This window comes from Procambarus clarkii, chromosome 44, assembly GCF_040958095.1.
Source record: "Procambarus clarkii isolate CNS0578487 chromosome 44, FALCON_Pclarkii_2.0, whole genome shotgun sequence".
Classification (NCBI taxonomy): Eukaryota; Metazoa; Arthropoda; class Malacostraca; order Decapoda; family Cambaridae; genus Procambarus; species Procambarus clarkii.
In genome coordinates, this window is record NC_091193.1 from 28,322,826 (window position 1) to 28,332,389 (window position 9,564).

General features: G+C 53.3%; 1 protein-coding gene across 1 annotated transcript in view; it reads left to right on the plus strand.

Annotated features, from left to right (window-relative positions):
* Positions 1-5,468, plus strand: part of LOC123745434 (N-chimaerin) — a 145,138-nt gene extending 139,670 nt beyond the window's left edge. Inside the window, exon 11 of the mRNA XM_069300867.1 lies at positions 5,191-5,468. The gene's annotated coding sequence lies outside the window, so the exon portion shown is untranslated. The remainder of the gene's footprint in view (positions 1-5,190) is intronic.
* Positions 5,469-9,564: the final 4,096 nt, after the last annotated feature.

The following is a 9,564-nucleotide window of genomic DNA, read 5'->3' on the forward strand; positions in this document are numbered from 1 at the left end:
TAAGCATAAGTCAATTGTGATAAATCATATTGTTTTATTTTGGCTGTTACAATATATTACTCCTTTAGTATAAATATTCAGTGCTTTGATACCGTCCTCACATTACAAATGTTATATGAATTGCCCTCTACTGTATTTGGATATTTATAAGTGTTGAGCTACTCTATTGTTTTGAGATGAATCTTATGGCCACAATTATCGTACTTGAACTATGTTTTAACACTTTAGTTCTGAATTTGACTTTACTTGAATTATGGTTGACACTTAATGTAAAGTAAAAACAAAAACAGAACTGCTGTAGAATATATTGTGCTTTGTGCTAGAAGGTGAAAGAAAAAATAACTGGGAGTAATTAACATGGTGTTGGCAATATTTAACATGTAGCTGGCAGGAATTTGGCTCTTAGGTCAAATTGTAATGACAGAATACCAAATTGAGTCAAACTTTTGGCAAATGTTGAAGGCATCGGCTGTGGAGGAAACAGGAAAAGTGTTAGGAATGTACCACAAATACTATTTTGTAATGTGGTCATGCATTTAATGTTAGCAGTTGGCCACTTTAAATTAACAGAGATACTTCATCAGCTTGATTTTTTTGTATATTATAATAAATAGTTCATGAATTATTTTGTTATTTTGCTCCATCCACATACTACAAAAATTCATGATTTGCAGCATGTTTATGCACAGCATGAGTTTCAGTATATATTTGGGGAAGTAGTAGTGGGAAAACTAAACAAATCTGGACTTGTTAAAGAGGGATAGAGAAATGTTGGGAATGTGAGATATGAATCAGAATCAGTACTCGCCCCTCGGGGCAAAATTAAAAAAAAAAAATAGTACAACATGTGTGGGGACACATAAGCCTCAGGCTGGTGTGTGTGAGGAGGATGCATAACCCTCGGGCTGGTGTGTGAAGGGGACACATAACCCTCGGGCTGGTGTGTGAGGGGGGGGGGACACACATGTTACGGACCCGAATCCAGCGTCCGAGCACGGAGCAGTGACGACCGTGCCATCTGTGGGTCAGCTCCCGAAACCCCCTCCAAATGGACAGCGCCATCAAGTGAGGACAAGAAATACCAGCCACAAGGGCTAGTTTCCCATCCTGATCAGCTCATAACACAACCGCTGCTGACCTCTGGTGAGGTGGCGCTTAGACAGCAACGCCATCTATGGAGTGGATGGGTGGGCGTTTGGGTCTGAGCCGGTAAGTGACGTGCCCTAGAGTGTCCCTAGTACTGATGACGTGTCTGATTACAGAGTCGACCTGGGACTGCTGAATCGGACAGTGGATCAGTCTACCCAAGGCAGCCGTCTTGTCTCCAAGTATTTGCTGCAGCAGCTGTGAGTCGCCCCCCGGATGAACACTGTGGTGTTAGCCTGCCTGTGAAGTGGCAGTTGAGGGATTGTCATACCCGGGACTGACTGGTGGAGACGCTTAACCACTGGGGTGTTGTGGAAAGGAGAGTGACCTGTCGGATCACACGAGGCTCCTGACTAGGGTTCGCTACCTTAGTATCAATCGTGGAGTGGCCTAACCAGCATTGCTGATTGGAACCTGCCAGCCACCGGCTGGACTTGTGGTTGAAGGCCTCCACGACGGTGCCCCCAGTGGAACTGTGATTTGGCTGGCCTGTGGCCAGGGTAGACTCAAGAGAATCGAAGGATTCGTCGTGAGGCCACAAGAGGACCAAGAGCTTAGCACCGTTGAGCACCGTGAACGTCCAGAGTCTTCAGAGGAAGACTACGTTGTGTATAATAGTGTTTATACCCCCCCCCCCCCCCCCCCCCCCGTGTAATCATTTATATAGTATTTATGGTGATGGTAATAATTATAATATTAAGTTTTTGCCTTAATTTCCCTTCCCCTTTAATATACTTGCGTTACGGATCACACCCCTTGAAAGCCACTATTAGCTTGGGGCCGGATACCCTACCTCTAACAACATCAGAGAAAGAACCCGATTGCGACCCGAGAGGGCCGTAACATAATTGGCATCCCCAGCGGGATCCGACCCCTTGTCAAGTATGTTTGACAGGGGTGGTAAAGTGGCGCAATCCCTGTAAATAATTCCCCCTGTGTGTGACTATTAGGACGTTATACGTCCTGTGCGGTGCTCGGTGTGATAGCGTGCAACATTGTATAGTGAAGTGCTCGCTGTGATTAAGTGCAATATTGCGTAGAGCGGTGCTCGGTGTGATAACGTGCAACATTGTATAGCGAAGTGCTCGCTGTGATTAAGTGCAATATTGCGTAGAGCGGTGCTCGGTGTGATAACGTGCAACATTGTATAGCGAAGTGCTCGCTGTGATTAAGTGCAATATTGTGTAGTGCGGTGCTCGGAGTGACTAAGTGCAATATTGTGCAGTGCGGTGCTCGCTGTGATTAAGTGCTAACGTGAAAGCGGTGTGTTAAGTGCTTCCATCTCGGTGACAATGGCAGAAAAATCGACCATCGACGATCTGGACGATGTTCAGGCTTTTCTGAACAGGGAGGACTGTCTTGCCAGATTAAAATATCTGAGCAAACAGGAACTCGTACTGGTGAGTGCCTACCTGGAGATCAAGATACGTGCCAGTGATTCCCGTGTGGAGATCTTGTCCAAGGTTCACCGGCATTTGAAGGCCGATGAGAAACGGGAAAGTGAGGCACAAGGTACAAAAGAAAGTGAGGAAGTAGCTTCCACTGAAAAGGAAGATAAAGGCAGTGACATTGACAGTGATGCAGGTGAGCTAAATATAAGTTTACTTACAGTCAAAATGCGTGCCTTGGAAATAAATCGTGAGATAGAATGGAAGAAGTTAGAAATAGAACGAGAATTAAAAGAAAAAGAATTGGCGATGAGGCGTTTAGAATTAGAACGAGAAAGAGAGAGAGAAGAACGAGAAAGAGAAGAGCGAGAAAGAGAAGAGAAACGAGAGAGAGAAGAACGAGAAAGAGAAAGAGAAGAGCGAGAAAGAGAAAGAGGAGAACGAGAAAAAGAACGAGAAAGAGCAGAGAAACGAGAGAGAGAGAAGAGCGAGAAAGAGAAGAGAAACGAGAGAGAGAAGAGCGAGAAAGAGAAGAGAAACGAGAAAGAGAAGAGCGAGAGAGAGAAGAAAAAGAAAGACAGAGACAACATGAGCTAGAAGTATTGCGGTTAGGTGGTGGGAGGCAAAGAATGGAAACAAGTATTTTTGATCCGGTGAGGAACATCAAAATGGTCCCAAAATTCAATGAGAAGGAAGTGTCGAAGTTCTTCGCGGCCTTCGAGAAAGTCGCTGCCTCTTTGGAGTGGCCAAGGGAGAATTGGGCCATCATGATACAGTCAGTCTTGACTGGGAAGGCCCAAATCGCCTACTCTACGTTGTCCCTTGACGACTCTGGCGATTATGACAAGGTGAAGAAGGTAGTGCTCATGGCGTACCAATTGGTTCCTAAGGCTTACAGGCAGAAGTTCAGGAACCTGAAAAAGACCTCAGAGCACACTTTCACCGAATTCGCCACAATCAAGGAGCGACTTTTCCAGGAATGGTGTGCCTCTCGGAAGGTGGAGACCAAAGAAGACCTCGAGCAGCTCATACTGTTAGAGGACTTCAAGGATTGTTTGTCTGGAGACCTGAAGACATACTTGGAAGAGCAGCAGGTGGAGACCTTGAGTGCGGCAGCCACCATGGCTGAGGAATACATCCAAACGCATAGGCCTTCTGCTAAGTATGTCCCAAGGAATTACCCACGCCGGTTTGACATACCTCGTCATGAAGAAGAAGAGAGACCCGTCCCACGAAGCACTGAGAAGACGCCCCCAAGTAGTCCTCGAAGGACTAGTCCTAACAGTCCTAAACACCGGAGTCTGAGGAGGAATGTGGTGTGCTGGACTTGTGGGCAGAAAGGGCATGTAGCTGCTATGTGCCGAGGCAGAAGAGGTAGCAGCGCACGTAGGGAGGTGATGTTGATGAGCTGTGTGACAACACCAGCAGGAAGCCAGTCTACGACTACGCAGGAATGACCAAGTTTGTTCGCCCCCCCACACTTCAAGCGGGTACGTAACGAGTGATCACACTGGTAGATCAGTTGTAGTGCTCAAAGATAGTGGAGCAGCCCAGTCCCTGATCGTGGGTAGCTCGTTACCCGAGGGAGTGAGTGTGGATGGGAGACAAAAGGTTGTCCTGGTTGGGTTTCCTAGGACGCAGTACATCGCCCCCTTAGTGCCGGTACATCTCGACTCGCCTTACTTCAGCGGCACATGTGCGTTGGCAGTAGTCGATACCCTACCTATAGCTGGGATTGACGTGATACTAGCCAACGACTTGGTGACAGATTGGAGCCACAATCTTCCCAAGGTCGCGGACGAGTCAGCCGGAACAGCAAGGACTGAGGTAACAGCAGGCAGTGGTAATGTCCAGGTACAGTCAGACCCGGAATCAGATAAAATGTTTAATCCTTCCTCTCGCCTACAGATTGACGACCGAATCTACAGTTTTCTAGCAGAGTCTCCTGATTCTTCTCCCAATAAGGAACATGAGGTTACGATGGCAGAGGCAACTGAGCATAAAGAGAGGTCTCATGTGCAAGCACCCACGGATACCCCAGAGTCTGGAGCGAAGGCGGATGTGTACTTGCGGTATGGCAAGGTACAGCGTTCATTTAACCGGCCAGAGATTCCCCAGACGTCGGAGGTATGTGAGGTATGTGTGAAGGTTCTAGTGCCCTCTTCAGTCCAAACCAGGCTAATGGATATAGCCGGTTATGAACATTAAAGGCTCAGGAAGCTTATCCCTAAGTTAACCAAATGTTTCTTAGCGGTGTTTTGTTTTGTTCTCGTATGTGTTCTCAGTAAGGACCAGTGGACGACCCGACAGATGATGGCTCCCATGAACATCGCGAAGAGATCCCAGGGATTAGAGACGTGCACTGTGAGTGTCGCAGTCAAAGGAGGGACCTGGAAGGTGATGGTAGATACAGGAGGTACGAGATATGCTATTATGAGTGACTGTTTCCGACAGGTTGACAGCCCCCCGCGTGATAGCTGAGCCTAAATGCAGCGTTATACAGAACGTTGGTCGACCTGACGGTGGCAGAGCGAATGCCATCCTCGAAGTACGAGCAGCCCTGTTGGAACTAGGAGTGAGCCTAGTAGAGGCGTATGTTGTGAGTACTAATTCAACTGTCGCTGTCACTCTAAATAATCCAACCCCTGTATTCCAGGTTCCCGTCTCCCTGAAGGACTACCGGACCAGCACCAGAAATGCCGTCTGTGACCAGCCATCATCGGTGCCACGACACAGGGAAGTGTCAATTCACCCCAGATCGTGCCTACACTGATCCTTACTCGAGAGATGTGAGATTATACTCCGGATTGACATCTCGGTGAAGGTGTGGGATGTTGCAACAGGCAGGTCATTGCCTAATATCTTCAAGTTTCATCTGTGCCAGAGTTTCCCGTTCGGACAGTTCTGTGGACAAGACATCCTCGCCATTCCAGTTCTTAGAGTACGTGAGTTCGTGTGGAGTTGTATCCACGTACTAATTTGGTTTGTGTTTTTCTTTATAGAAACCCAAACCAAATTCTTTTTAGTGGGGAGGTGTTACGGACCCGAATCCAGCGTCCGAGCACGGAGCAGTGACGACCGCGCAATCTGTGGGTCAGCTCCCGAAACCCCCTCCAAATGGACGCACCATCAAGTGAGGACAAGAAATACCAGCCACACGGGCTAGTTTCCCGTCCTGATCAGCTCATAACACAGCCGCTGCTGACCTCTAGTGAGGTGGCGCTTAGACAGCAACGCCATCTATGGAGTGGATGGGTGGGCGTTTGGGTCTGAGCCGGTAAGTGACGTGCCCTAGAGTGTCCCTAGTACTGATGACGTGTCTGATTACAGAGTCGACCTGGGACTGCTGAATCGGACAGTGGATCAGTCTACACAAGGCAGCCGTCTTGTCTCCAAGTATTTGCTGCAGCAAATACTTGGAGAATATACGTTGTGTATAATAGTGTTTATACCCCCCCCCCCTCCCCCGTGTAATCATTTATATAGTATTTATGGTGATGGTAATAATTATAATATTAAGTTTTTGCCTTTATTTACCTTCCCCTTTAATTTACTTGCGTTACGGATCACACCCCTTGAAAGCCACTATTAGCTTGGGGCCGGATACCCTACCTCTAACAACATCAGAGAAAGAACCCGATTGCGACCCGAGAGGGCCGTAACAACATAACCCTCGGGCTGGTGTGTGAGGGGGGGGGGGGGGACACATAACCCTCGGGCTGGTGTGTGAGGGGGGGACATAACTTTCGGGCTGGTGTGTGAGGGGGGGACACATAACCCTCGGGCTGGTGTGTGAGGGGGACACATAACCCTCGGGCTGGTGTGTGAGGGGGGGACACATAACCCTCGGGCTGGTGTGTGAGGGCGACACATAACTCTCGGGCTGGTGTGTGAGGGGGGGGGGGAACACATAACCCTCGGGCTGGTGTGTGAGGGGGGGGCACATAACCCTCGGGCTGGTGTGTGAGGGGGACACATAACCCTCGGGCTGGTGTGTGAGGGGGGGGGGACACATAACCCTCGGGCTGGTGCATGAGGGGGACACATAACCCTCGGGCTGGTGTGTGAGGGGGGGGGGGGACACATAACCCTTGGGCTGGTGTGTAAGGGGGACACATAACCCTCGGGCTGGTGTGTGAGGGGGGGACACATAACCCTCGGGCTGGTGTGTGAGGGGGGGGACACATAACCCTCAGGCTGGTGTGTGAGGGGGGACACATAACCCTCGGGCTGGTGTGTGAGGGGGACACATAACCCTCAGGCTAGTGTGTGAGGGGGACACATAACCCTCGGGCTGGTGTGTGAGGGGGACACATAACCCTCGGGCTGGTGTGTAAGGGGGACACATAACCCTCGGGCTGGTGTGTGAGGGGGGGGGACACATAACCCTCGGGCTGGTGTGTGAGGGGGGGGACACATACCCCTCGGGCTGGTGTGTGAGGGGGACACATAACCCTCGGGCTGGTGTGTGAGGGGGACACATAACCCTCGGGCTGGTGTGTGAGGGGGACACATAACCCTCGGGCTGGTGTGTGAGGGGGGGGGGACATAACCCTCGGGCTGGTGTGTGAGGGGGGACACATAACCCTCGGGCTGGTGTGTGAGGGGGGGGGACACATAACCCTCGGGCTGGTGTGTGAGGGGGGACACATAACCCTCGGGCTGGTGTGTGAGGGGGACACATAACCCTCGGGCTGGTGTGTGAGGGGGGGGAGACACATAACCCTCGGGCTGGTGTGTGAGGGGGGGGACACATAACCCTCGGGCTGGTGTGTGAGGGGGACACATAACCCTCGGGCTGGTGTGTGAGGGGGACACATAACCCTCAGGCTGGTGTGTGAGGGGGGGACACATAACCCTCGGGCTGGTGTGTGAGGGGGACACATAACCCTCGGGCTAGTGTGTGAGGGGGGGGACACATAACCCTCGGGCTGGTGTGTGAGGGGGGGACACATAACCCTCGGGCTGGTGTGTGACGGGGACACATAACCCTCGGGCTGGTGTGTGAGGGGGACACATAACCCTCGGGCTGGTGTGTGAGGGGGGACACACAACCCTCGGGCTGGTGTGTGAGGGGGACACATAACCCTCGGGCTGGTGTGTAAGGGGGACACATAACCCTCGGGCTGGTGTGTGAGGGGGGGACACATAACCCTCAGGCTGGTGTGTGAGGGGGACACATAACCCTCGGGCTGGTGTGTGAGGGGGGGGGGGGACACATAACCCTCGGGCTGGTGTGTGAGGGGGGGGACACATAACCCTCGGGCTGGTGTGTGAGGGGGGGGACATAACCCTCGGGCTGGTGTGTGAGGGGGGGACACATAACCCTCGGGCTGGTGTGTGAGGGGGAGGGGGAACCATAACCCTCGGGCTGGTGTGTGAGGGGGTGGACACATAACCCTCGGGCTGGTGTGTGAGGGGGACACATAACCCTCGGGCTGGTGTATGAAGGGGACACATAACCCTCGGGCTGGTTTGTGAGGGGGGGACACACAACCCTCGGGCTGGTGTGTGAGGGGGGGGGACACATAACCCTCGGGCTGGTGTGTGAGGGGGACACATAATCCTCGGGCTGGTGTGTGAGGGGGACACATAACCCTCGGGCTGGTGTGTGAGGGGGACACATAACCCTCGGGCTGGTGTGTGAGGGGGACACATAACCCTCGGGCTGGTGTGTGAGGGGGACACATAACCCTCGGGCTGGTGTGTGAGGGGGGGGACACATAACCCTCGGGCTAGTGTGTGAGGGGGACACATAACCCTCGGGCTGGTGTGTGAGGGGGACACATAACCCTCGGGCTGGTGTGTGAGGGGGACACATAACCCTCGGGCTGGTGTGTAAGGGGGACACATAACCCTCGGGCTGGTGTGTGAGGGGGGGGGACACATAACCCTCGGGCTGGTGTGTGAGGGGGGGACACATAACCCTCGGGCTGGTGTGTGAGGGGGGGACACAACCCTCGGGCTGGTGTGTGAGGGGGACACACAACCCTCGGGCTGGTGTGTGTGAGGGGGACACATAACTCTCGGGCTGGTGTGTGAGGGGGTGGACACATAACCCTCGGGCTGGTGTGTGAGGGGGGGACACATAACCCTCGGGCTGGTGTGTGAGGGGGGGACACATAACCCTCGGGCTGGTGTCTGAGGGGGGGACACCTAACCCTCGGGCTGGTGTGTGAGGGGGGGGGACATATAACCCTCGGGCTGGTGTGTGAGGGGGGGACACATAACCCTCGGGCTGGTGTGTGAGAGGAACACATAACCCTCGGGCTGGTGTGTGAGAGGGACACATAACCCTCGGGCTGGTGTGTGAGAGGGGGACATAACCCTCAGGCTGGTGTGTGAGGGGGACACATAACCCTCGGGCTGGTGTGTGAGGGGGACACATAACCCTCGGGCTGGTGTGTGAGGAGGGGGGGACACATATCCCTCGGGCTGGTGTGTGAGGGGGGGGACACATAACCCTCGGGCTGGTGTGTGAGGGGGGGGGACACATAACCCTCGGGCTGGTGTGTGAGGGGGACACATAACCCTCGGGCTGGTGTGTGAGGGGGGGACACATAACCCTCGGGCTGGTGTGTGAGGGGGACACATAACCCTCGAGCTGGTGTGTGAAGGGGACACATAACCCTCGGGCTGGTGTGTGAGGGGGGGGGACACAGCCCTCGGGCTGGTGTGTGAGGGAGGGGACACATAACCCTCGGGCTGGTGTGTGAGTGGGACATAACCCTCGGGCTGGTGTGTGAGGGGGGGGACACATAACCCTCGGGCTGGTGTGTGAGGGGGGGGACACATAACCCTCGGGCTGGTGTGTGAGGGGGGGGGACACATAACCCTCGGGCTGGTGTGTGAGGGGGGGGGACACATAACCCTCGGGCTGGTGTGTGAGGGGGGGGACACATAACCCTCGGGCTGGTGTGTGAGGGGGACACATAACCCTCGGGCTGGTGTGTGAGGGGGGGACACATAACCCTCGGGCTGGTGTGTGAGGGGGACATAACCCTCAGGCTGGTGTGTGAGGGGGGGGACA